Raw genomic sequence first — 27,641 nt, forward strand, 5'->3', positions numbered from 1 at the left:
TTCTTAAGGATATATATAGCGTTGCTATGTACGTCGGAAAAACGGATAGATACGATGATGCCTCAGCTCGTTTTACTTTGAACCATATAGAATGGTTTAGCTTCAGAAGACACTGCTCTGTTTTTAATGCCTACGTCAATTACAGAAATACAGAATGCAGCCCATTTTTTCAGGAGAACATGAATTTAATTTGGAAACCTCTGAATACAGGAAAGTCTAGGCGTTTTAATCTCGCGCCGGTTATGACAAGCCTCGGATGTAATGTAAGCCTCAGTGTCATTCAAGATTTAAAATGCTATGCAATTGAAAATGACCTGCACTCGTGCGATTTCCAGGTTGTTTTTAATTCAGAAGACTTTAAAAGAATGAATCGTGTCTACTTCGCAATAATTGACTATTTGTTCTATATGAACAAATAGATTTTCTGATTATTGTCAAACATACAAAACCAACATTAATTATATTCTTAAACATTAAACTTTTAGGTACCACTTTATAATAAGACTACCTTTATAAAGGGTTTATAAATGGTTTACAATTAGTTTATTAATGGTTACTAATTAGGTTGTAAATGCCTTAAAAACCATTAATAATCAGTTATAACACATACGTAGAAAGGGCAACAATGACCTGTTGTTTGCCAAATAGTGAACCCACAGCCATCCATATTGTTAAATTTCAGATCTTTTCAGATACTCACTTACTTTGTCTTCTCCATCTAACTCAACTTGCTTCTCCATCTCCATATCCTCCATCAGTCAACATCAGTTTAACCATTTAACTCCCAAGTTTAATCATTCCACCACTAACTCTTTTAGTCATTTATAATAATGTGGTGTATATTATCATATGAAATAATAAAATTGACATCTAAGGGCTAAGCAATAATTACCCCTTACCTTGACATTTTCAGCATACTATCTGAAATCATCCTTGGGGTTGTCACAGATATTGATATAATGTTGCCAGGCGCTAATGTTCAAAGAACATGAAAGTGCTGTTGTGATTCTTAAGGTTGAGTGGCATCTTCTTTAGGACAGCATTCCAGATGTAACTTCCTTTACTGGTTTGCTGCAGGCAATTTCACTGCAAGTAATTACTGCAGCTCCCAGCATGTAGTTTTCCATTTTGCTTTTGCCGATCAAGATTTTCAAATTGTAGATGAGTATTTGTTAATGAGTTACAAACACTTATAACCACTAAAAGGGAGCCTTATTGTAAAGTGTAAAACACGTCACTATTTATTAATGAGTTACAAACACTTATAACCACTAAACAGGAGCCTTATTTTAAAGTGTAAAACACGTCACTATTTATTAATGAGTTACAAACACTTATAACCACTAAACAGGAGCCTTATTGTAAAGTGTAAAACACGTCACTATTTATTAATGAGTTACAAACACTTATAACCACTAAACAGGAGCCTTATTTTAAAGTGTAAAACACGTCACTATTTATTAATGAGTTACAAACACTTATAACCACTAAACAGGAGCCTTATTGTAAAGTGTAAAACACGTCACTATTTATTAATGAGTTACAAACACTTATAACCACTAAACAGGAGCCTTATTTTAAAGTGTAAAACACGTCACTATTTATTAATGAGTTACAAACACTTATAACCACTAAACAGGAGCCTTATTGTAAAGTGTAAAACACGTCACTATTTATTAATGAGTTACAAACACTTATAACCACTAAACAGGAGCCTTATTTTAAAGTGTAAAACACGTCACTATTTATTAATGAGTTACAAACACTTATAACCACTAAACAGGAGCCTTATTGTAAAGTGTAAAACACGTCACTATTTATTAATGAGTTACAAACACTTATAACCACTAAATAGGAGCCTTATTGTAAAGTGTAAAACACGTCACTATTTATTAATGAGTTACAAACACTTATAACCACTAAATAGGAGCCTTATTGTAAAGTGTAAAACACGTCACTATTTATTAATGAGTTACAAACACTTATAACCACTAAACAGGAGCCTTATTTTAAAGTGTAAAACACTTCACTATTTATTAATGAGTTACAAATGTAAGTGATATTTAAGACTACTTTTCTACGTAATATATGAAATATGTAGTATATACATTCATCTTTTATTTTAGGATCAGAATGTTTCATTGTTGAAACTGTGACAGACTGCGATGCTGTGACAGACGAAAGTGTGCTATATCATCCATTTCAAAGTAAGTTTTTATTAATTTTTGATTAAAAATAATTATTTAATTTCAAACGTGATGATTTGATTCCTTCAATATGAAACTCAAATTTTATATATTTATATTTACTGATGTAGTAATTTAATTTACTTTCTAAAAAGTTACATGATACATTTAAGTAAACTACTGTAACAGTTGTTTTTAACAAACTTTGCTAAAAATGTACAAAAGTATATTTGGAAATAAGTATTTTAGAAGTATACTGAATTACATTAAACTGAAAGTCTATTTAAAATACACTATATTGTACTTTTTAAAAAGTATGATCGAATTTCACTTTCAAACATTTGATGAAAGCATAATATTAATGTACTTTTAATATATTTTAAGTAATTGCATAAATCTATTAGCATATTTACAGCATACTTAGAAACTTCTCAATATGTTTTAAGTATAGTATATATTTTATATATTAAGTAAGTATATATTTTTTTTCACCAGGGTTAGTAGCCTCATTTCATGACATTTCATGTGGTTCATTCACACCTTGACTATTTTTGTCAAAAATATTAGAAAATATATTTTTTTGATTTATCATTTCTCAGTTTTTTTTTGTTACGACACACAGAATGTACAGTATACAGGTGTAAAATGTTTCATTTTGTTTCTTTTTTTTGCTGATGCTTATGCTTTTTTGCTCTTTTTCTCTATGTGTGTGTATAAGTGTGAGTGAACACTCCCTAAAAGATGTGTGCACATTATTGCTGCAAGATTGTTAAGCATCCAGCTTTGCAGATGTAAAGAAAAGCATGAACATAACCAGTTAACAAAGATATGGAGCAACAAATACACCAGAGTATGTTAAAGACGCTCTCTAGAATAGCACTGTAAATAAACCCTGCTACAAGTACAGGACAGTATTGAATAACAGTGGTCACTGTGATGATCAGAATTATGGTAACTGCTTTTCTCTTTGCCTGATTAGCCTCGTCTCTCTCCTTCCCTTTCTGACCTGGACCTGGATGCTTCAGTGCCCTGACTACAGCTAAACAGCAGAATAGTTTAATAATGAGGAAAACTGACCAAAGTGGCAGGACAGTATAAATAAAGATGTTATTGACATTTAAGGGAATGAACATACAGATTATACAATAGCCAAGAACTCCCATCCATGCAGCAGCAGAACATGCCAGCCTGTATCTCAGGGGCTTGTACTTCAGGAAAGTGACAGGATGGACCACCGCCATGTAACGCTCCACACAGATCAAACAGAGAAACAGAGGACGGGCGCAGATAAATACTCCCCCCCCATAAAAACTACTAATGGTGTAAATTCTAAACAGACAAAACTAAGAACATAGAATAAACAGCGTATGCAGATGAACATCTCGTTAACAGTCAGATTGAGGCCGAAAAACTCAGACACAACCGCACTTCCTTTTCTCATCAAAATAAGCCACAAGACGTAGGAATTGATAGGTAAACCCACAATGAAATTGATTGCATAACCTGGAATGTACATAGGGTCTGTATATCCTGCCCCAAGGATTCCTGCTTGTAGTATTTCTAAACAGGTTTGAGATGGGTGTGCTGGAAAGCCCATCAGAGACGTTCATCTTCAGAGTGCACACCCCTTCTCACGATAAAATATGAAATCTGAAATAAATTACACAAAGAAAATTATATAAGGGCCAAATATAATGAAACAAACAGTCTGTTTTCTTTATCAGAACAAATTCATTGTATAGTGTTTTTTTTTTTTTTTTTTTTTTTGTGTATAGATCTAGATCAACATAGATCTAACGTGTTCAGTTGATATAGTCATGATAAATATCATAACTACCATAGTAAACCATAGTAATGAGTTAAAAACAGTTAAAAAGTGATCTCACCTTTCAGTCATAAACAGAATGCAGGATACCACAAGAAGAATACATTAGTATATTAATTTAATGGACTGACTAATTATCAATTCACATTAGTTTAAACATTATTAATCATTATATTTTAACTTAATTAAATTCTAAATTCATTATAATTTACAGCATTCTTAAGCCTAAAATTGTACAAATTAGTGTTGTGTAAAATGTCTTAACTAGTATTATTTAACAATGTTCATTACTGTCATAAGTACTGTGATGCATCCTTCCTGTAAATTGTTTCTGAGTTCAGCATTGTTGAGAACTGCACCCTTAAAATGATCAGTGTATTGTTCTGAGAACAGCAACATCTTTATCTGATACACAGATGCTCTTCTTTGTCATCAGTTTCAACTTAAAGTGATGTTTATTTGATGGGGTAGGATTTGGTGGTCTACTAGGTTTTGTATAGTTATTAGGGTTTCTCTATAATATTAAATAAATAAAATCTAATTAAATCCAAGCTCAAATGTTACACAATAAATGGTAAATAAATTGATTCTTATGAGTTTTTCTACTACTGTAAATATGCCATTTTAAATACAACAGCATTAATATACAATAACCTTTTTTCAAATCATTATGTATATATTTTACTTTAAAGTAAGTAAACATCAGAAGATATTCCATAATAAAAATATATATATTTCTTAATGCATACGTACTGTATAGGCAGAAAAACATTAGATCCATAAGTAGTCAAGAAAAGCAGACATCTGGCTAATTTACCATAAAAGGCATCTGTTTGAGTGTGTGTGTGTGTGTGTGTGTGACTTTATTTAATTTATGACATGTGATTTTTCATGCATTTAAATGTATGCTAAGCTAATGTCAGTAAGGTAAATGCCAGTAATGTTTGACATGAAGGGTAGCAGTTTTATGTAGCATACATCAATGTAAATTCAATAAATATTGACTAAATGCAATAAAAAAATTCAAACAAAAAAAACTTTTCATGTGATGTAAACTACATCCAACATCAACAAAAATAAAATCTACAGCCAGAGTTATGTGGTTATGTGACAGTCCTTTCAGTTATAGGCAGTTCAGTTATAAGCATTGATATACTGTATGACGTGTACTATTTTAATGGTAGCAGTATAACATGGTAGAGTTATATGTTAATCCCTGGTTTAACACTAGAATGACAAAGACAGTAATTTTGATTAATTATTTACACAAGAAACCACCTGTATAAGTGGATGGGTTACTTTTATTGTATTAGATTATTTTTTGCATTGTTATGGAATTTTTACTACAGAACACAATAAGTGCACATGAACAGCTTCTCTTTTTAATGCTATTTCAGTGTCTGACCGCTGCTATTGTTCACCTCAGAAACAGCTCAGAATCATGCTTTCATTTACTAAACACAGTAAATGTAAAACTGTATATAAACAGTACATAATCACTTTTTTTTTTACACAAATACCAATGTTTAAAATCTCTCACATTATTTATGTTTCACTTAGAAATGACATAAACAAGGTGTAATAAGTTTCTTCAATGTATTAGAATTAGTCTACTCTTTAAGTAAATGTAAGTAATAAAGAAAATAAAAAAAATAAGAAAAAAACACTCAAATATATTTCACCTCAATTAAGTGGGTACATAATTAGCAATAACAATACGTAAATGATCAACATTGTTTTCAATCTGTAGAGTTATATTAGTAACTTTCACATGTATAAATAAGTAATTAGTATAAATATATAAATATTATATTATAAAGAAATAATAAAATATTATTAGTATAAGTAGTATGATTTTTATTTGTACAAGATTTTAAAATGAGGCCAGTTCAACAGCCTGATCTTTAATCTTATGTTGTGTTCAGTACAAAATGCAAAACAAAAGAAACATGTAAATAAATTACAAACCAAATACAAATGTGTGAAAAAGGTCACCTGTCAGAGACAATGCATGAGTTTAAATTAATGTTGTTTAATTAATAATGTTAATGTTTGAGATACTATCTCAATATAATGACTTACTATCTCAAAATAATGACTTAGTATTTCAAAATATTTAGATAGCGGTTTACTTAATAATAATACAAGATTGTGTTGGATTATTTTTCATTTTTTAGGTGGCGGGAATGGGCTTTCATAATATTCTATGTGTTACAACAGTTTGAATGTAGCTAGAGATTTGCTGTAGCTCTAGTTTTCGCAATTCTGCTTCAAGTTTGCAGTTCTTAAAAGATTACTATTGTAGTATTTTGTATCCTGCTAATATTCATTTGTAACCATATATTGTACTCAAGCAAATTTTTTAGTAAAGGTTAATGTTAAATAATAACAATTGTCTTTCTTTCATTTATTTATACATTAACAAAGTTGAATATCTTACTCCCCTAATCTCCTTTACAACATTAATTTAAACTCATGCATTGTCTCTGACAGGTGACCTTTTTCACACATTTGTATTTGGTTTGTAATTTATTTACATGTTTCTTTTGTTTTGCATTTTGTACTGAACACAACATAAGATTAAAGATCAGGCTGTTGAACTGGCCTCATTTTAAAATCTTGTACAAATAAAAATCATACTACTTATACTAATAATATTTTATTATTTCTTTATAATATAATATTTATATATTTATACTAATTACTTATTTATACATGTGAAAGTTACTAATATAACTCTACAGATTGAAAACAATGTTGATCATTTACGTATTGTTATTGCTAATTATGTACCCACTTAATTGAGGTGAAATATATTTGAGTGTTTTTTTCTTATTTTTTTTATTTTCTTTATTACTTACATTTACTTAAAGAGTAGACTAATTCTAATACATTGAAGAAACTTATTACACCTTGTTTATGTCATTTCTAAGTGAAACATAAATAATGTGAGAGATTTTAAACATTGGTATTTGTGTAAAAAAAAAAGTGATTATGTACTGTTTATATACAGTTTTACATTTACTGTGTTTAGTAAATGAAAGCATGATTCTGAGCTGTTTCTGAGGTGAACAATAGCAGCGGTCAGACACTGAAATAGCATTAAAAAGAGAAGCTGTTCATGTGCACTTATTGTGTTCTGTAGTAAAAATTCCATAACAATGCAAAAAATAATCTAATACAATAAAAGTAACCCATCCACTTATACAGGTGGTTTCTTGTGTAAATAATTAATCAAAATTACTGTCTTTGTCATTCTAGTGTTAAACCAGGGATTAACATATAACTCTACCATGTTATACTGCTACCATTAAAATAGTACACGTCATACAGTATATCAATGCTTATAACTGAACTGCCTATAACTGAAAGGACTGTCACATAACCACATAACTCTGGCTGTAGATTTTATTTTTGTTGATGTTGGATGTAGTTTACATCACATGAAAAGTTTTTTTTGTTTGAATTTTTTTATTGCATTTAGTCAATATTTATTGAATTTACATTGATGTATGCTACATAAAACTGCTACCCTTCATGTCAAACATTACTGGCATTTACCTTACTGACATTAGCTTAGCATACATTTAAATGCATGAAAAATCACATGTCATAAATTAAATAAAGTCACACACACACACACACACACACACACACTCAAACAGATGCCTTTTATGGTAAATTAGCCAGATGTCTGCTTTTCTTGACTACTTATGGATCTAATGTTTTTCTGCCTATACAGTACGTATGCATTAAGAAATATATATATTTTTATTATGGAATATCTTCTGATGTTTACTTACTTTAAAGTAAAATATATACATAATGATTTGAAAAAAGGTTATTGTATATTAATGCTGTTGTATTTAAAATGGCATATTTACAGTAGTAGAAAAACTCATAAGAATCAATTTATTTACCATTTATTGTGTAACATTTGAGCTTGGATTTAATTAGATTTTATTTATTTAATATTATAGAGAAACCCTAATAACTATACAAAACCTAGTAGACCACCAAATCCTACCCCATCAAATAAACATCACTTTAAGTTGAAACTGATGACAAAGAAGAGCATCTGTGTATCAGATAAAGATGTTGCTGTTCTCAGAACAATACACTGATCATTTTAAGGGTGCAGTTCTCAACAATGCTGAACTCAGAAACAATTTACAGGAAGGATGCATCACAGTACTTATGACAGTAATGAACATTGTTAAATAATACTAGTTAAGACATTTTACACAACACTAATTTGTACAATTTTAGGCTTAAGAATGCTGTAAATTATAATGAATTTAGAATTTAATTAAGTTAAAATATAATGATTAATAATGTTTAAACTAATGTGAATTGATAATTAGTCAGTCCATTAAATTAATATACTAATGTATTCTTCTTGTGGTATCCTGCATTCTGTTTATGACTGAAAGGTGAGATCACTTTTTAACTGTTTTTAACTCATTACTATGGTTTACTATGGTAGTTATGATATTTATCATGACTATATCAACTGAACACGTTAGATCTATGTTGATCTAGATCTATACACAAAAAAAAAAAAAAAAAAAAAACACTATACAATGAATTTGTTCTGATAAAGAAAACAGACTGTTTGTTTCATTATATTTGGCCCTTATATAATTTTCTTTGTGTAATTTATTTCAGATTTCATATTTTATCGTGAGAAGGGGTGTGCACTCTGAAGATGAACGTCTCTGATGGGCTTTCCAGCACACCCATCTCAAACCTGTTTAGAAATACTACAAGCAGGAATCCTTGGGGCAGGATATACAGACCCTATGTACATTCCAGGTTATGCAATCAATTTCATTGTGGGTTTACCTATCAATTCCTACGTCTTGTGGCTTATTTTGATGAGAAAAGGAAGTGCGGTTGTGTCTGAGTTTTTCGGCCTCAATCTGACTGTTAACGAGATGTTCATCTGCATACGCTGTTTATTCTATGTTCTTAGTTTTGTCTGTTTAGAATTTACACCATTAGTAGTTTTTATGGGGGGGGAGTATTTATCTGCGCCCGTCCTCTGTTTCTCTGTTTGATCTGTGTGGAGCGTTACATGGCGGTGGTCCATCCTGTCACTTTCCTGAAGTACAAGCCCCTGAGATACAGGCTGGCATGTTCTGCTGCTGCATGGATGGGAGTTCTTGGCTATTGTATAATCTGTATGTTCATTCCCTTAAATGTCAATAACATCTTTATTTATACTGTCCTGCCACTTTGGTCAGTTTTCCTCATTATTAAACTATTCTGCTGTTTAGCTGTAGTCAGGGCACTGAAGCATCCAGGTCCAGGTCAGAAAGGGAAGGAGAGAGACGAGGCTAATCAGGCAAAGAGAAAAGCAGTTAGCATAATTCTGATCATCACAGTGACCACTGTTATTCAATACTGTCCTGTACTTGTAGCAGGGTTTATTTACAGTGCTATTCTAGAGAGCGTCTTTAACATACTCTGGTGTATTTGTTGCTCCATATCTTTGTTAACTGGTTATGTTCATGCTTTTCTTTACATCTGCAAAGCTGGATGCTTAACAATCTTGCAGCAATAATGTGCACACATCTTTTAGGGAGTGTTCACTCACACTTATACACACACATAGAGAAAAAGAGCAAAAAAGCATAAGCATCAGCAAAAAAAAGAAACAAAATGAAACATTTTACACCTGTATACTGTACATTCTGTGTGTCGTAACAAAAAAAAACTGAGAAATGATAAATCAAAAAAATATATTTTCTAATATTTTTGACAAAAATAGTCAAGGTGTGAATGAACCACATGAAATGTCATGAAATGAGGCTACTAACCCTGGTGAAAAAAATATATACTTACTTAGTATATAAAATATATACTATACTTAAAACATATTGAGAAGTTTCTAAGTATGCTGTAAATATGCTAATAGATTTATGCAATTACTTAAAATATATTAAAAGTACATTAATATTATGCTTTCATCAAATGTTTGAAAGTGAAATTCGATCATACTTTTTAAAAAGTACAATATAGTGTATTTTAAATAGACTTTCAGTTTAATGTAATTCAGTATACTTCTAAAATACTTATTTCCAAATATACTTTTGTACATTTTTAGCAAAGTTTGTTAAAAACAACTGTTACAGTAGTTTACTTAAATGTATCATGTAACTTTTTAGAAAGTAAATTAAATTACTACATCATGAAAAAATAAATATATAAAATTTGAGTTTCATATTGAAGGAATCAAATCATCACGTTTGAAATTAAATAATTATTTTTAATCAAAAATTAATAAAAACTTACTTTGAAATGGATGATATAGCACACTTTCGTCTGTCACAGCATCGCAGTCTGTCACAGTTTCAACAATGAAACATTCTGATCCTAAAATAAAAGATGAATGTATATACTACATATTTCATATATTACGTAGAAAAGTAGTCTTAAATATCACTTACATTTGTAACTCATTAATAAATAGTGAAGTGTTTTACACTTTAAAATAAGGCTCCTGTTTAGTGGTTATAAGTGTTTGTAACTCATTAATAAATAGTGAAGTGTTTTACACTTTAAAATAAGGCTCCTGTTTAGTGGTTATAAGTGTTTGTAACTCATTAATAAATAGTGAAGTGTTTTACACTTTACAATAAGGCTCCTGTTTAGTGGTTATAAGTGTTTGTAACTCATTAATAAATAGTGACGTGTTTTACACTTTACAATAAGGCTCCTATTTAGTGGTTATAAGTGTTTGTAACTCATTAATAAATAGTGAAGTGTTTTACACTTTAAAATAAGGCTCCTGTTTAGTGGTTATAAGTGTTTGTAACTCATTAATAAATAGTGACGTGTTTTACACTTTACAATAAGGCTCCTGTTTAGTGGTTATAAGTGTTTGTAACTCATTAATAAATAGTGAAGTGTTTTACACTTTAAAATAAGGCTCCTGTTTAGTGGTTATAAGTGTTTGTAACTCATTAATAAATAGTGACGTGTTTTACACTTTACAATAAGGCTCCTGTTTAGTGGTTATAAGTGTTTGTAACTCATTAATAAATAGTGACGTGTTTTACACTTTAAAATAAGGCTCCTGTTTAGTGGTTATAAGTGTTTGTAACTCATTAATAAATAGTGACGTGTTTTACACTTTACAATAAGGCTCCTGTTTAGTGGTTATAAGTGTTTGTAACTCATTAATAAATAGTGACGTGTTTTACACTTTAAAATAAGGCTCCTGTTTAGTGGTTATAAGTGTTTGTAACTCATTAATAAATAGTGACGTGTTTTACACTTTACAATAAGGCTCCCTTTTAGTGGTTATAAGTGTTTGTAACTCATTAACAAATACTCATCTACAATTTGAAAATCTTGATCGGCAAAAGCAAAATGGAAAACTACATGCTGGGAGCTGCAGTAATTACTTGCAGTGAAATTGCCTGCAGCAAACCAGTAAAGGAAGTTACATCTGGAATGCTGTCCTAAAGAAGATGCCACTCAACCTTAAGAATCACAACAGCACTTTCATGTTCTTTGAACATTAGCGCCTGGCAACATTATATCAATATCTGTGACAACCCCAAGGATGATTTCAGATAGTATGCTGAAAATGTCAAGGTAAGGGGTAATTATTGCTTAGCCCTTAGATGTCAATTTTATTATTTCATATGATAATATACACCACATTATTATAAATGACTAAAAGAGTTAGTGGTGGAATGATTAAACTTGGGAGTTAAATGGTTAAACTGATGTTGACTGATGGAGGATATGGAGATGGAGAAGCAAGTTGAGTTAGATGGAGAAGACAAAGTAAGTGAGTATCTGAAAAGATCTGAAATTTAACAATATGGATGGCTGTGGGTTCACTATTTGGCAAACAACAGGTCATTGTTGCCCTTTCTACGTATGTGTTATAACTGATTATTAATGGTTTTTAAGGCATTTACAACCTAATTAGTAACCATTAATAAACTAATTGTAAACCATTTATAAACCCTTTATAAAGGTAGTCTTATTATAAAGTGGTACCTAAAAGTTTAATGTTTAAGAATATAATTAATGTTGGTTTTGTATGTTTGACAATAATCAGAAAATCTATTTGTTCATATAGAACAAATAGTCAATTATTGCGAAGTAGACACGATTCATTCTTTTAAAGTCTTCTGAATTAAAAACAACCTGGAAATCGCACGAGTGCAGGTCATTTTCAATTGCATAGCATTTTAAATCTTGAATGACACTGAGGCTTACATTACATCCGAGGCTTGTCATAACCGGCGCGAGATTAAAACGCCTAGACTTTCCTGTATTCAGAGGTTTCCAAATTAAATTCATGTTCTCCTGAAAAAATGGGCTGCATTCTGTATTTCTGTAATTGACGTAGGCATTAAAAACAGAGCAGTGTCTTCTGAAGCTAAACCATTCTATATGGTTCAAAGTAAAACGAGCTGAGGCATCATCGTATCTATCCGTTTTTCCGACGTACATAGCAACGCTATATATATCCTTAAGAAAAACAAAACCAAAGTAAGTTCCATCTGACAAACGCCAGACTCGATCCTTGAGCGCTCCTTGAGCGATTGGTTCAGGAATGCTCTCCCTTGTTCGGTACCTTTTTAGATTCTCGTCATCGTGCTCTTCTTCTACAGATCCTCCCATATGGTCTAACGCGTAGGATTTCTGGCTTTCATCCAGACGGTCCGGGTTCAAATCCCGGTATGGGAAGCTTTGGTTTTCAGCAACCTCAGAAACACAAGCCATTGCTCCGTTCTCTCGGTCCTTCACACATCTCGCTAACTCTTAAATACACATTTCACTCGCAGGCTTGCTGTGATTGCTCCATAGGAATAACAACCTTATTGGTCAATACTTTTGGCGGGAATTTTTTTGACCAATCAGGACAATCTGAATAATGATGGGGGCGGGGCTGGGCGGGACGGGAAGAGGTGGGGATGGGGCAGGAAGGGCGGAGGGATGGGCGGGGCGGTGTGTCACCATGGTTTAAATTACCTCATATCCAAAACATGAATGACGAATGGCAGGGGTAATTACAGATGATTGAAAACATAATTACCGGAGACTCGTAGTCATTGATGTCAGAAAAATAATTAAGAGAGTTCAAGGGTCAGGGGATCTGAGGGGTCAATGGTAATTACAGATGATTGAAAACATAATTACTAACTGACAGCATCATAGGGTGATCTGAGGGGTCAAATGTCACATTCCAGAAAAGGAGGCACGGGGTGTGGGGAGGGGTCAAAGGGCACATGGCAAAGGTCAAAAGTAATTACAGATGATTGAAAACATAATTAATAACTGACAGCATCATAGGGTGATCTGAGGGGTCAAAGGTCACATTCCAGAAAAGGAGGCATGTGCTGTGGGGAGAGGTCAAAGGGCACCTAGCAAAGGTCAAAAGGTCACCTGTCAAAAAGTTTGATTGATAGTGCAAAGGTCAAAAGGTCACCTGTCAAAAAGTTTGATTGACAGTGCCCCTTATTATCTCTCTTTTACACGAGGTTTAGGAGTGTGTTTATGTGGTCAGACACCAACCTCTGCTCTAATTCATCCCAAATGTGTTTTGTGGGGTTGAGGTCAGGACTCTGTGCAGACCAGTCAAGTTCTTCCTTTGAACCAAACTCACTCACCCATGTCTTTATGGAGCTTCATTTAAACACTGATGCGCAAAGTTGGGAGCATTAAATTGTCCAAAATCTCTTGGTATTCAGAAGCATTAAAGGCCCTATTTTAGCGATCTATAGCGCACTAGGTTATTGCGCTTTGCACAGCTGGATTTAGGGGCATGTCCTTTGTCTTTGGTATCTTGAGGGCGCGAAAAAATACGCCTTGCGCAGCTCCAACGGCGCAAAGGGCATGTTTTAATTCTCTTAATTATTCATGGGTGTGTTTTGTGAAATAATCCAATCAGTGTGTCTGTAGTCATCCCCTTTAAGAGGCAGAAGTGCGCTGACTTCTGTTCATTCCTATTTAAAGAGCGCATAGGAAACACAAGGCTGCGCATCACCCTGTGAAGATAAACCAGCAGCTCCTATAAGGGAAGAGTTAAGTTATTTTGTTCTTTATTTTGTTTATTGTTTATGTAAAAACTGGGTTTGCAACACTGAATATTAATCAAGCAATCAACCATTATTTACACTTGGCTCAATACAGTCAGATAACTACCGTCCTCCTGGAAACCACCAAACCCAGATTATCCATGCCTTTATGAAGCTTGCTATGAGCACTGGTGTGCAAAGCTGGGATCATTAAATTGTCCATTATCTTTTGGTATTCAGAAGCTATAAGAGTTCCTTTCACTGGAACTGAGGGGTTGCCAAGAACTCCTGAACAACCCCACACCATAATGATAATGATCCCCCCTCTACCAAACTTTTCACTCGGCTCAATACATTCAGATAAATACCGTTCTTCTGGCAACCGGTAACTGGTAACACTGATGCTCAAATTTGGGAGCGTGAAATTGTCCAAAATATCTTGGTATTCAGAAGCATTTCACTGAAACTGAGGGGCCGAGAACTCTCGAACAACAACCCCACATCATAATCAGGGTTCGTACAGGTGCTTGAAATCCTGGAAAATGCTTGAATTTTAACGTTCTGTTTTCCAGGCCTGGTAAGTGCTGGAAGTTTTGGAGAAAGAGCTTGAAATTCTAACTGCATTTGCAATAAATAACTATCTGACTAAATAAATTAGATTAAAGAAAAAAATGCAGAGCGTAAAATAAAAAAAAGCTTTAATTTCCTCTTCTTCTGCTATTAACAAACGCAGTTCTGGTTGTATTTCGTAAACATAATATCTCTTGCAGTGTGACAAAAAGCAAATCATTTTGAGTATACGTATCTATAAATGCTCTCAACTTAACTCATCCCCAAATTTGACATATTACAGTACCTGCTCAATCAAATGAATAGGGTAAAGGTGCGGTGAAGAACATTGGTATTAAAATTGTGTGAAACTGACACCAATAAATCCATAATTCCTGATATTTACTTACTTAGAAGTCATTTTTTTCTTAGTAGTATAGTCGCTGTGAAGTGTGAAGAATAGTTTTGCGATATATATTGATTATCGCTAAATCACAGTTTTGAAATATCACCGTTATCATTCATTTACCACAAGGTGCTGGAAAATCTTGAAAATGGGCCTTAAAATGGGCCAAATGGGCCCTCTACCAAACATAGCTAACAAGTAACATTTCTGTAAAACTAAATGATAGGAGTGATACCCCATCAGTTAGCATCATGCTAGCATGTGTTCATAATTTTTTTTTTCTGGCTGAATGAGTAAAAAGCTGAAAGGTGCTGGAAAAACTTGAAAATGGGCCTTAAAAGTGCTTTTTGAAAAGGTGTATGAACCCTGCATAATGATAATGATCCCCCCTCTACCAAACTTTACACTTGGCACAATGCAGTCAGATAACTACCATTCTCCTGGCAACTGCCAAACCCAGACTTGTCCATCCGATTGCCAGAAGAAGAAGCGTAATTTGTCACTTCTGAGAACTAGTATCCATTGGTGGCGTGTTTTACACCACTGCATCTTACACTTTGCAATATGCTTGGTGATGCAAGGCTTGGATGAAGCTTCTCATCCGTGGAAACCCGTTCCATGAAACTGAGCTCATCTGAAGGCCGCATGAAGGCAGTTTGCCAATAGGTTTACATTGATTTATCTGCTCCAGAGAGTCCTATGCTATTGACAATACTTCTAGAAGGGACTGTGTCCTCAATAGTTGCTCCATAAACATTTAGACATGCTGTTTTTCATGCAATAAAAGTGACATTTGTTGAGTAACGTAAGTTACGACATAAAACGTCGTAATAAAGACGTGATTGGTAGAAACATTGATTGCGCTTTTGTAAGAAACAGAGAAAGAGAAAGTAACAGAGAAGAGAAGAAGAGCGAACGAGTGCGAGCACGTCCTAGTCAGCATTATCATTAACCTGACCCAGATGGAGAAGAAGAGAACCAGAAAAAACACACACACACACACACACACACACACACTTACATACACACACACACACACTCTTACATTATACACACACACACACTGCGAGCCAGCGAGTTAGAAAGTGTGAATAGCTGGGAAGTGAATAAGCCCAGAGGTCAGTTTTGTTCTTATGAAGCCAAATGCATTAATTTGTTAGCATTAGCAGCATTAGCATAAACACGCACACACGCACACACACACACACACACACACACACACACACACACACACACACACACACACACACAGTGTTGCAATTGACCTTTCTCATTTAATGTTTTATAATAGTTATGTATGACTATGACCAGACTATGAAGTGGCAGTCTTGCTGGGGCAGTCCTGATGAGTGCCAGTTTCATCATTATACTATTTTTTCTCTACTTATTTGAGTCATTCTAGACAAAATCTGGATTAGAACATTACTCAAATATTCACTATTCACTGTATACCTGTAACTCTACCTCTTCACTACTTTACTTTAACTGATGCTCTCAAACACTTTATTAAGAGACAAGAAATTCAAGTAATTAACTCTTGATGAGTTCAGCACAGCTGTTAACTGAAATTAGCCTGAATTCCAGGTGATTCTACCTTATAAACTGACTGAGAAAATCTAAACAAGAGGTGCTACTATGAAGAATCTAAAATATATATTTTTTGTTTCCAGTGTTTAAAATGCAAGAAATGCTGGTTTATATATAGGTTATTTGTATTAGTATGAAGTCAAATGCATGAATGTGTTAGCAACTTAACGTTAGCAGCATTAGCAGCGTTAGCAGCATTAGCACTACTCAGGAACATAAACAAACACACGTGTTGTAATAACTGTAGTGAGGTTGGCCGCAGTAGCAGTTTCACACGGTCCACAAATCCTGAGAGCAAACGACTTCCTGTTTCTGCCCATAACTTCTGTAACAGACGGAAATAAACTGTGTGTGTGTGTGTGTGTGTTTGTATATATATATATATTTCCTGCTTTACCTTAAATGCCCTCGACTAACCGAGTCACATTTGCTGCACCTAAGCTAGAAGGCTAACATAGCTAACAACTGAAAGCTAACAAGTCAACAAGCCAACCTCACTACAGTTATTACAACACCTGTGCTTGTTTATGTCCCTGAGTACTGCTAATGCTGCTAATGCTGCTAATGCTAAGTTGCTAACCCCTTCATACATTTGACTTCATAGAAATAAAACTGACCACTTTATAAACCAGCTAAAAAAGCTGCTTTGTGACAACAACAGTTGTAAAAAGTTGTATTTGCTACACAAATATTTGAATTGATTTGATAATAGGAGCGATGCCCCACCAGTTAGCATGGTGCTAGCATATATACTGTAAATCAGTATCATAGTTTTTCACAGTGTTGTGGTTCTGGTGTGGTGCTGGTTGGCCACCTGCTGAAGTACAGAGTTATACAGGAGTTTCAGTTTAGTTCTCCAGCACCCAGACTGGAGCAGTATTAGCATTAGCCACTAACCGTGCTAAGCGCTAGCTCTTTCTCCGTTCAAGTCAAATATATTGGACTGTAGTCTGTGTGTTTACCAGAATCACACAGATTAACATCCAGCACTTGTTTAACTTTAAAATATTACAGTTTTGTTTACTTAGCTTAGCTTTACTTAGTTTAGTTATGTAAGTGCTCTACGACAGGGGTTCTCAACTGGTCTCAGCCCAGGACCCACATTCACTCCTAGTCATTAAGTTTTCACTTTTACAGAATAAAAAAATAAATAAATAAATAATAAAAAAAAAAAATATATATATATATATATATTTTTTTTTTTTCTAAATAGCCTTCAAAAACATATTTAAACATAAAGTACATGTGCATACAAAGTGAATAAATGTCACTACAATAAAATTGAACATAAAAAAACTGCACAAAATAAAAAACGCCAAAATATTTGCTATTTCATTTCTCTGTATATCTCTGCATTCAGAGTATATTAGTAAAATATAAAATTATTATATTATTGTATTTTTATGTATTTTTTAGAACCACTACGATACCCGAATGTCTGCCTATCTATGTAACTAAAGGGGATCACTTTTTAAGGTGAGAGCCCCTCTGTTTTAATACAATTATAGATATTTGACGCCAAATTTCGAAAAAGTATCGCAAACAAAAACTATAAAAAGTAATTTACTATAATACAGTACGGTAGTAGACAGTCAGAGAGCACTCAGGCAGGCAGAGCCGTCACTGTTGCACTGGTTTTTAGTCCCTGGCGCATTATAACAGCAGTCTATTGTTGGCTGGTGTACAGTTATTGTGTAAATGCTCCGGCTCCTGAATAGCTCAGCGCTCACTGACCTCTTTACAGTGCTGAACAGCATTGTTCAAGATGTTCCAGTGCTCCCGGGCTCTTCTGCATGTCCAAACCATGTCTAACGACGGGTCGTAAAGCTGACTGGAGACTGAATTTGTGGACCTTAAGATCAGCCCCGAGGCTCGGAGTGCTTCATGTGCTTTAATACTGGATCTGTGCAGATACTGGTACATCTATCAGCCATAACATTAACACCACTGATTCAGTAACACTGACAACTTTGATTAACTTTATGCAAAGTGGCTCCTGTCAAGAGGTGGAATCTACTGGCTGGGGATTATTATTATTACATTACATTACATTACATTTCATTTGGCAGACGCTTTTGTCCAAAGCGACTTACAATAATGATTATTATAAAAATATAAAAATATTATAAAAATATTATTATTATGGTGTGGGGTTGTATTTCAGGAGTTGGGCTTGACCTATTAATTCCAGTAAAAGGAACTCTTAATGCTTCATCATACTAGAAGATTTTTGACAATTTTTATGCTCCGAACTTCAAGTCAAATCAAATCACAAATCAAGATCCATAAAGACATGGACGAGTCTGGGTTTGGCGGTTGACTGCACTGTGCCAGTTGTAAAGTTTGGCTGAGGGGGGATCATTATTATGGTGTTGGGTTGTATTATAGGAGTTGGGCTTGAACGCTTAATTCCAGTAAAAGGAACTCTTAATGCTTTATCATAATAGAAGATTTTGTACAATTTTTATGCTCCAAACTTCTGCACAAATCAAGATCCATAAAGACATGGACGAGTCTGGGTTTGGCGGTGGACTGCATTGTGCCAGTTGTAAAGTTTGGCTGAGGGGGATCATTATTATGGTGTGGGGTTGTATTATACTAGTTGAGCTTGTCCTCTTAGTTCCAGTGAAAGGAACTCTTAATGCGTTATCATAATAAAAGATTTTGGACAATTTTTATGCTCCGAACGTCTCCACAAATCAAGATCCATAAAGACATGGACGAGTCTGGGTTTGGCGGTTGGCAGGAGAACAGTACTTCTCTGACTGCATTGTGCCAGTTGTAAAGTTTGGCTGAGGGGGGATCATTATCAATATGGTGTGGGGTTGTATTATAGGAGTTGGGCTCATCCCATAGTTCCAGTGAATGGAACTCATAATGTTTTATCATACTAGAAGATTTTGTACAATTTCATGCTCCTAACTTGCACAACTGCACAAATCAAGGTCAAGGGGTTTGGAGTAGAAGAACTCGACTCAATGTAAAAAGAGTTTGTTTCAGGCCATTTTGAAGTATTTCTATTGGTCCTTTCATCAAGAAATTTTTGAAAAGTGTAAGAGACAACTAGTCTGTTGAAATTATATAGTAAACTAAAAATCGACTTACTTGTGGAGGAACTTGTTTTTTATTGGACAGTGACGATACGAAACTTTTGGCAATACAGTGTGCACTGAAAAAAAATGACGAGTAACATTTACTTTAAAAAAAAGTTTCGCAACTTTCTGCATTTGCTTTTTTTAAGTAAATTTAATTTCAGATAAATTTAAGTAACTTTAACTCAGTTTCAAATGTTATATAGAGTAAATAAGTGAACTGAACTTCAGTCAATCCTTTCTTTTAGTAAACTTTACTTCATTTATTTTTACTGAATCAATCCTTTCTTTTAGTAAACTTTACTTCATTTATTTTTACTGAATCAATCCTTTCTTTTAGTAAACTTTACTTCATTTATTTTTACTGAATCAACCCTTTCTTTTAGTAAACTTTACTTCATTTATTTTTACTGAATCAATCCTTTCTTTTAGTGAACTCAGTAAATTTAAATAAAAATAAATAAAGTAAAGTTTACTAAAAGAAAGGATTGATTCAGTAAAATAAATGAAGTAAAGTTTACTAAAAGAAAGGATTGATTCAGTAAAAATAAATGAAGTAAAGTTTACTAAAAGAAAGGATTGATTCAGTAAAAATAAATAAAGTAAAGTTTACTAAAAGAAAGGATTGATTCAGTAAAAATAAATGAAGTAAAGTTTACTAAAAGAAAGGATTGATTCAGTAAAAATAAATGAAGTAAAGTTTACTAAAAGAAAGGATTGATTCAGTAAAATAAATGAAGTAAAGTTTACTAAAAGAAAGGATTGATTCAGGAAAAATAAATGAAGTAAAGTTTACTAAAAGAAAGGATTGATTCAGTAAAAATAAATGAAGTAAAGTTTACTAAAAGAAAGGATTGATTCAGTAAAAATAAATGAAGTAAAGTTTACTAAAAGAAAGGATTGATTCAGTAAAAATAAATGAAGTAAAGTTTACTAAAAGAAAGGATTGATTCAGTAAAAATAAATGAAGTAAAGTTTACTAAAAGAAAGGATTGATTCAGTAAAAATAAATGAAGTAAAGTTTACTAAAAGAAAGGATTGATTCAGTAAAAATATATGAAGTAAAGTTTACTAAAAGAAAGGATTGACTGACATTCAGTTCACTTATTTATTCTGTGTAACATTTAAGTCTTGAAAGTGAGTTGAAGTTACTTAAATTTATGTTTTTTAGCTTTTTTCTGTGTATATTATGTTTTTTATGACATACCCAAGGTGAAACACTTCTTATAACTTCACTATGAGCACACAGGGCTAAATTCCTAAAGGCTGCGTAATTGGAAATGTAATGTAAATGTGTGTTTTTTGACATCACCAGAGATAATAAAAACTCTAGAGAAGTTTACTTTATGTCTTGTTCTGATGGCAGAGCAGTTTTCTCGATCGGTGCGCTGTATTGGATGTCTGACGCGGGAGAGGTTTTGGACGCTCCGGGGGGACGCGGTTAATTTTACCGGCGTCCGTTTGAGAGGACAGGAGGGTGACATTGTGTTTGGGGATGCTGGTGTGAGAAGATGGATCGGCTCTATTACTCGTGCAGAAGCCATTAGGCAAAGAGAACAGCACAGCACAATCAAACACTGAGGAGATATTACACAGAGAGAGAGAGAGAGAGAGAGAGAGAGAGAGAGAGAGGGGTGAAAGAGTAAAGGATCAGCACTCGTCCTTGGAGGAGGTGCTTTATTGATACTGGGCAGAATGAAGGATGCTTCCATTACAGTCTGTTTGCTTAAGTGAAAAAGGGACGGAGCGAAGGCCCCGTTCCAATTAACAGAGATTAGACCTCACTTCCTCCGGCCACTTCCTCCCGGGAAACTTCAGAGCTGTGCACTTACTGACCCAACAGCTTCAGACCAGTTTAGTCAAGGTCAAGAGGTCAAGAGGCTTGTACTGATATACACCTGTTTCCATTCTTATCGTTTTTTTTATACAGTTAGAAATATATATATTTTTATGTGAATGTATTGTTGTATTTTAAATAGATGAAAGTGTTATGTAGCATTTTAATGTAGTAGCTGAAGTGAAGTAATTGTAGTGCAATAACAGAGTGTATCATAGTAGATGAAATTCTGGAATTAAGTGTATTATAACAGTTGAAGTGCAGTAATTGAATATTTTGCAGTAGTATTGTAGTTTTATAACAGTTGAAGTGCAGTAATTGAATATTTTGCAGTAGTATTGTAGTTTTATAACAGTTGAAGTGCAGTAATTGAATATGTTGCAGTAGTATTGTAGTATTATAACAGTTGAAGTGCAGTAATTGAATATTTTGCAGTAGTATTGTAGTTTTATAACAGTTGAAGTGCAGTAATTGAATATTTTGCAGTAGTATTGTAGTTTTATAACAGTTGAAGTGCAGTAATTGAATATTTTGCAGTAGTATTGTAGTTTTATAACAGTTGAAGTGCAGTAATTGAATATGTTGCAGTAGTATTGTAGTTTTATAACAGTTGAAGTGCAGTAATTGAATATTTTGCAGTAGTATTGTAGTTTTATAACAGTTGAAGTGCAGTAATTGAATATTTTGCAGTAGTATTGTAGTTTTATAACAGTTGAAGTGCAGTAATTGAATATTTTGCAGTAGTATTGTAGTTTTATAACAGTTGAAGTGCAGTAATTGAATATTTTGCAGTAGTATTGTAGTTTTATAACAGTTGAAGTGCAGTAATTGAATATTTTGCAGTAGTATTGTAGTTTTATAACAGTTGAAGTGCAGTAATTGAATATGTTGCAGTAGTATTGTAGTTTTATAACAGTTGAAGTGCAGTAATTGAATATTTTGCAGTAGTATTGTAGTTTTATAACAGTTGAAGTGCAGTAATTGAATATTTTGCAGTAGTATTGTAGTTTTATAACAGTTGAAGTGCAGTAATTGAATATTTTGCAGTAGTATTGTAGTTTTATAACAGTTAAAGTGCAGTAATTGAATATTTTGCAGTAGTATTGTAGTTTTATAACAGTTGAAGTGCAGTAATTGAATATTTTGCAGTAGTATTGTAGTTTTATAACAGTTGAAGTGCAGTAATTGAATATGTTGCAGTAGTATTGTAGTTTTATAACAGTTGAAGTGCAGTAATTGAATATTTTGCAGTAGTATTGTAGTTCTATAACAGTTGAAGTGCAGTAATTGAATATTTTGCAGTAGTATTGTAGTTTTATAACAGTTGAAGTGCAGTAATTGAATATTTTGCAGTAGTATTGTAGTATTATAACAGTTGAAGTGCAGTAATTGAATATTTTGCAGTAGTATTGTAGTTTTATAACAGTTGAAGTGCAGTAATTGAATATTTTGCAGTAGTATTGTAGTATTATAACAGTTGAAGTGCAGTAATTGAATATTTTGCAGTAGTATTGTAGTTTTATAACAGTTGAAGTGCAGTAATTGAATATTTTGCAGTAGTATTGTAGTTTTATAACAGTTGAAGTGCAGTAATTGAATATTTTGCAGTAGTATTGTAGTTTTATAACAGTTGAAGTGCAGTAATTGAATATGTTGCAGTAGTATTGTAGTTTTATAACAGTTGAAGTGCAGTAATTGAATATTTTGCAGTAGTATTGTAGTTTTATAACAGTTGAAGTGCAGTAATTGAATATGTTGCAGTAGTATTGTAGTTTTATAACAGTTGAAGTGCAGTAATTGAATATTTTGCAGTAGTATTGTAGTTTTATAACAGTTGAAGTGCAGTAATTGAATATTGTGCAGTAGTATTGTAGTTTTATAACAGTTGAAGTGCAGTAATTGAATATTTTGCAGTAGTATTGTAGTTTTATAACAGTTGAAGTGCAGTAATTGAATATTTTGCAGTAGTATTGTAGTTTTATAACAGTTGAAGTGCAGTAATTGAATATTTTGCAGTAGTATTGTAGTTTTATAACAGTTGAAGTGCAGTAATTGAATATTGTGCAGTAGTATTGTAGTTTTATAACAGTTGAAGTGCAGTAATTGAATATTTTGCAGTAGTATTGTAGTTTTATAACAGTTGAAGTGCAGTAATTGAATATGTTGCAGTAGTATTGTAGTTTTATAACAGTTGAAGTGCAGTAATTGAATATTTTGCAGTAGTATTGTAGTTTTATAACAGTTGAAGTGCAGTAATTGAATATTTTGCAGTAGTATTGTAGTATTATAACAGTTGAAGTGCAGTAATTGAATATTTTGCAGTAGTATTGTAGTTTTATAACAGTTGAAGTGCAGTAATTGAATATTATGCAGTAGTATTGTAGTTTTATAACAGTTGAAGTGCAGTAATTGAATATTTTGCAGTAGTATTGTAGTTTTATAACAGTTGAAGTGCAGTAATTGAATATTTTGCAGTAGTATTGTAGTTTTATAACAGTTGAAGTGCAGTAATTGAATATTTTGCAGTAGTATTGTAGTTTTATAACAGTTGAAGTGCAGTAATTGAATATTTTGCAGTAGTATTGTAGTTTTATAACAGTTGAAGTGCAGTAATTGAATATTTTGCAGTAGTATTGTAGTTTTATAACAGTTGAAGTGCAGTAATTGAATATTTTGCAGTAGTATTGTAGTTTTATAACAGTTGAAGTGCAGTAATTGAATATTTTGCAGTAGTATTGTAGTTTTATAACAGTTTAAGTGCAGTAATTGAATATTTTGCAGTAGTATTGTAGTTTTATAACAGTTGAAGTGCAGTAATTGAATATTTTGCAGTAGTATTGTAGTTTTATAACAGTTGAAGTGCAGTAATTGAATATTTTGCAGTAGTATTGTAGTTTTATAACAGTTCAAGTGCAGTAATTGAATGTAATATAGCAGTTGAAGTGCAGTAATTGAATGTATTACAGTAGTATTGTAGTATTATAACAGTTGATGTGCAGTAATTGAATGTAATATAGCAGTTAAAGTGCAGTAATTGAATATATTAAAGTAGTTAAAGTGCAGTAATTTAACAAATCACAGTATTATTGTAGTATTATAACAGTTGAAGTGCAGTAGTTGAATGTAATATAGCAGTTAAAGTGCAGTAATTGAATGTATTGCAGTAGTATTGTAGTATTATAATTGAAGTATTTGTAATTACTGAGTAATATTTTAGTAGAGGAAATGTGCTAATTGCAGTGCAGTAATTGAGCAATTACTAGTAATTAACGTAATGTACAGTTTCTTCAGTTCAACCTTTAAACTACACTTTAGCTACTTCTCTTCAACTGCTGCACTCCAGCTACTATGATAAAACTACGAACATACACTCAATTACTAATCTTCAACTACTGCACTTTAAATAGTACAATAAGCTACTAAAATACCCTAATTACTGCCCTTAAGCTATTCAACTAATGTAATGCATTCAATACTTCTGCAATACATTCAATTACTGCATTTCAACTGTTATAATACTATAGTACTACTGTAATACATTCAATTACTGCCCTTTACCTACTATTAGTACATTCAATTACTGAACTTTAACTGAAATAATACTATAATACTACTGCCATACATTCAATTACTGCATTTCAACTGTTATAATACTATAGTACTACTGTAATACATTCAATTACTGCCCTTTACCTACTATTAGTACATTCAATTACTGAACTTTAACTGAAATAATACTATAATACTACTGCCATACATTCAATTACTGCACTTTGGCTGTTATAATACTGAATAGTTGTAATTGCAGTGTGTGAGTGTATAACAGTAATTGAGTCAGAGTTGAAGTGCAGCAGTTGAATGTATTGTAGTAATTGAATGCACTATAGTGGTTGAAGTGCAGTAATTGAATGCAGTGCAGTATTATTGTAGTATTAAAACAGTAGTGCAGTAGTAGAATCGCAGCAGTGTGTGAGTGTATAACAGTAATTGAGTCAGAGTTGACGTGCAGCAGTTGAATGTATTGTAGTAATTGAATGCTTTATAGTGGTTGAAGTGCAGTAATTGAATGCAGTGCAGTATTATTGTAGTATTAAAACAGTAGTGCAGTAGTAGAATCGCAGCAGTGTGTGAGTGTATAACAGTAATTGAGTCAGAGTTGAAGTGCAGCAGTTGAATGTATTGTAATAACTGGAAGTAATTGAATTTGTTTGCAGTCTTCCAGTGGAAACTCTCTGAGGGTCTGACCGTGTTCATGTTGAGTTCCCACGCTGTTCCACAAACCCAGTCAGAGTGGAACTCTGGGTAATTTTCCTATATCAGTTTCTGTATGGGCGGGTCTGTATCGGTTTCCATTTACCTCAACCTAGAAATTACCCTTTATTAGTGAGAAACGGCAGAGTGGTTTCACTCGGGTCCTCCTCCACAGGGTCTTATGAAGCTCTTCTTTCTTCTGGACGTGAGATTCTGCAGTCATGTAGAACCACAGTTTTACACACTATGACCCCTGGGACCCTGCTCATTCCAGATGCTGCAGTGTGTGTGTGTGTGTGTGTGTGTGTGTTTATACAATGTAAAAAACACATTTTCCTTCAGGCTTTTCTGAAAAACAGCAGAATTTGTTACAGCAAGTTAAAGTCCAGCAGCTCCAGATCATCACACTAATCACACTAATCACACACTACCACCACCATGTTTTACTACGTTCAGTATGATTCAGTTCTTTTATTACTGAAATCTTATTAAAAATGTTCCACTTTTGTCTTGTCAATCCTGTAAAGAATATTTACCCAAAGTTCTGGAGATCATCAAGATGAGTTGTTCATGCCCTTTTGGAGTAATTTCTTTAGGCCGGCCGGTCACTCCTGGGAAGGTTCACCAGTGTTCCATGTTTTTTCTTCATAAGTGAATAATAGCTCTTTCTTTCTTGGGGTGGTCTTGATGAGTGCCAGTTTCTTCATTATAATGTTTTTGATGGTCTTTGCTGTGACTGCACTTGAGGATACTTTTCTTTCAGTTCTTTCAGTTCTTCTTTTTCGGATCGACTGACCTTTATTTCTTTCTAAAAGCCTTTTTTTCTTTAATTAGTAGTTTTTGCGTCTCATAATCTGGATTAGAACATTACTCAAATATTCACTATTCACTGTATACCTGTAACTCTACCTCTTCACTACTTTACTTTAACTGATGCTCTCAAACACTTTATTAAGAGACAAGAAATTCAAGTAATTAACTCTTGATGAGTTCAGCACAGCTGTTAACTGAAATTAGCCTGAATTCCAGGTGACTCTACCTCATAAAACTGAGATGTGTAAAACTAATATAAGCAAGAGGTGCTACTTTAAAAAATGGGAAATTTGGTTTGTTTAACACTTTTGTTTTGGTAAATAATTGATTTTAAGGCATGTCCACAGCACACTGTTAGTGGACTATTCTTGGTCTATAGTGGAGACACTGAGGTGGTTAAAAACTCCAGCAGCACTGCTGTAATCTGATCAGACTGAAATAATGTATAATGTGTGTCCATTGGTCATTCCCCATGTAAAACTGAGTCTGCACTGAGTTTACAAGCTCAGACTGAGCCCTTATTTCAGTATCTCAGTAATTCAGTAATTCTCGTCTCGTCTGACCTGCTGTGCGCCGCCCCGCCGCTCCCCCAGCGCCGGTAATTGAAGCAGGTTTGTAGAATATGGAGAGAGAGAGAGAATATACGGGAGAGGAATTGAAATTCCACATCAGCATTAAAACACTCGCTATTTGCTTAGCCATCAGTTTTATTTTAAGAAGCGATGCACACAAGCCGCGACCTGACAGCCGAGACAGAGTGCTGTTTTATAGGAGGACGGCCTGTAAATGAAAAAAAGCCCCGGCTCTGAGCTCCAGAGAGCGTGCAGACAGATTTTACTCATCTCCTGCTGCAGTATCCAGCGTGTGTCATCGTATTCCTGTCCTGTTGTTTACGGAACATCCCATATAGAGTATTATTCACGGTCCTGAGACAAGCCGGAGCACATTCATCTCCTCAGCCTGAACGTTTCACCCTCGGCCGCTCTGCTGACCAGTCGCTCGCTGTTCTGGGGCTCTATTTTAATGATCTATATGGAGCACCGGTCAAT

The 27,641-nt window shown here is 33.4% G+C and overlaps 1 protein-coding gene and 1 non-coding gene across 3 annotated transcripts in view; both read left to right on the forward strand.

Annotated features, from left to right (window-relative positions):
* The window catches only part of LOC103028203 (mannosyl-oligosaccharide 1,2-alpha-mannosidase IA), a 366,316-nt gene that overhangs the window by 28,581 nt on the left and 310,094 nt on the right, over positions 1–27,641 (forward strand). The window lies entirely within an intron of this gene.
* On the forward strand, positions 12,655–12,726 carry trnae-uuc (transfer RNA glutamic acid (anticodon UUC)). The gene has a single exon. It is a non-coding gene; the product is annotated as a tRNA-Glu (tRNA).

This window comes from Astyanax mexicanus, chromosome 1 (assembly GCF_023375975.1).
Source record: "Astyanax mexicanus isolate ESR-SI-001 chromosome 1, AstMex3_surface, whole genome shotgun sequence".
Classification (NCBI taxonomy): domain Eukaryota; kingdom Metazoa; phylum Chordata; class Actinopteri; order Characiformes; family Acestrorhamphidae; genus Astyanax; species Astyanax mexicanus.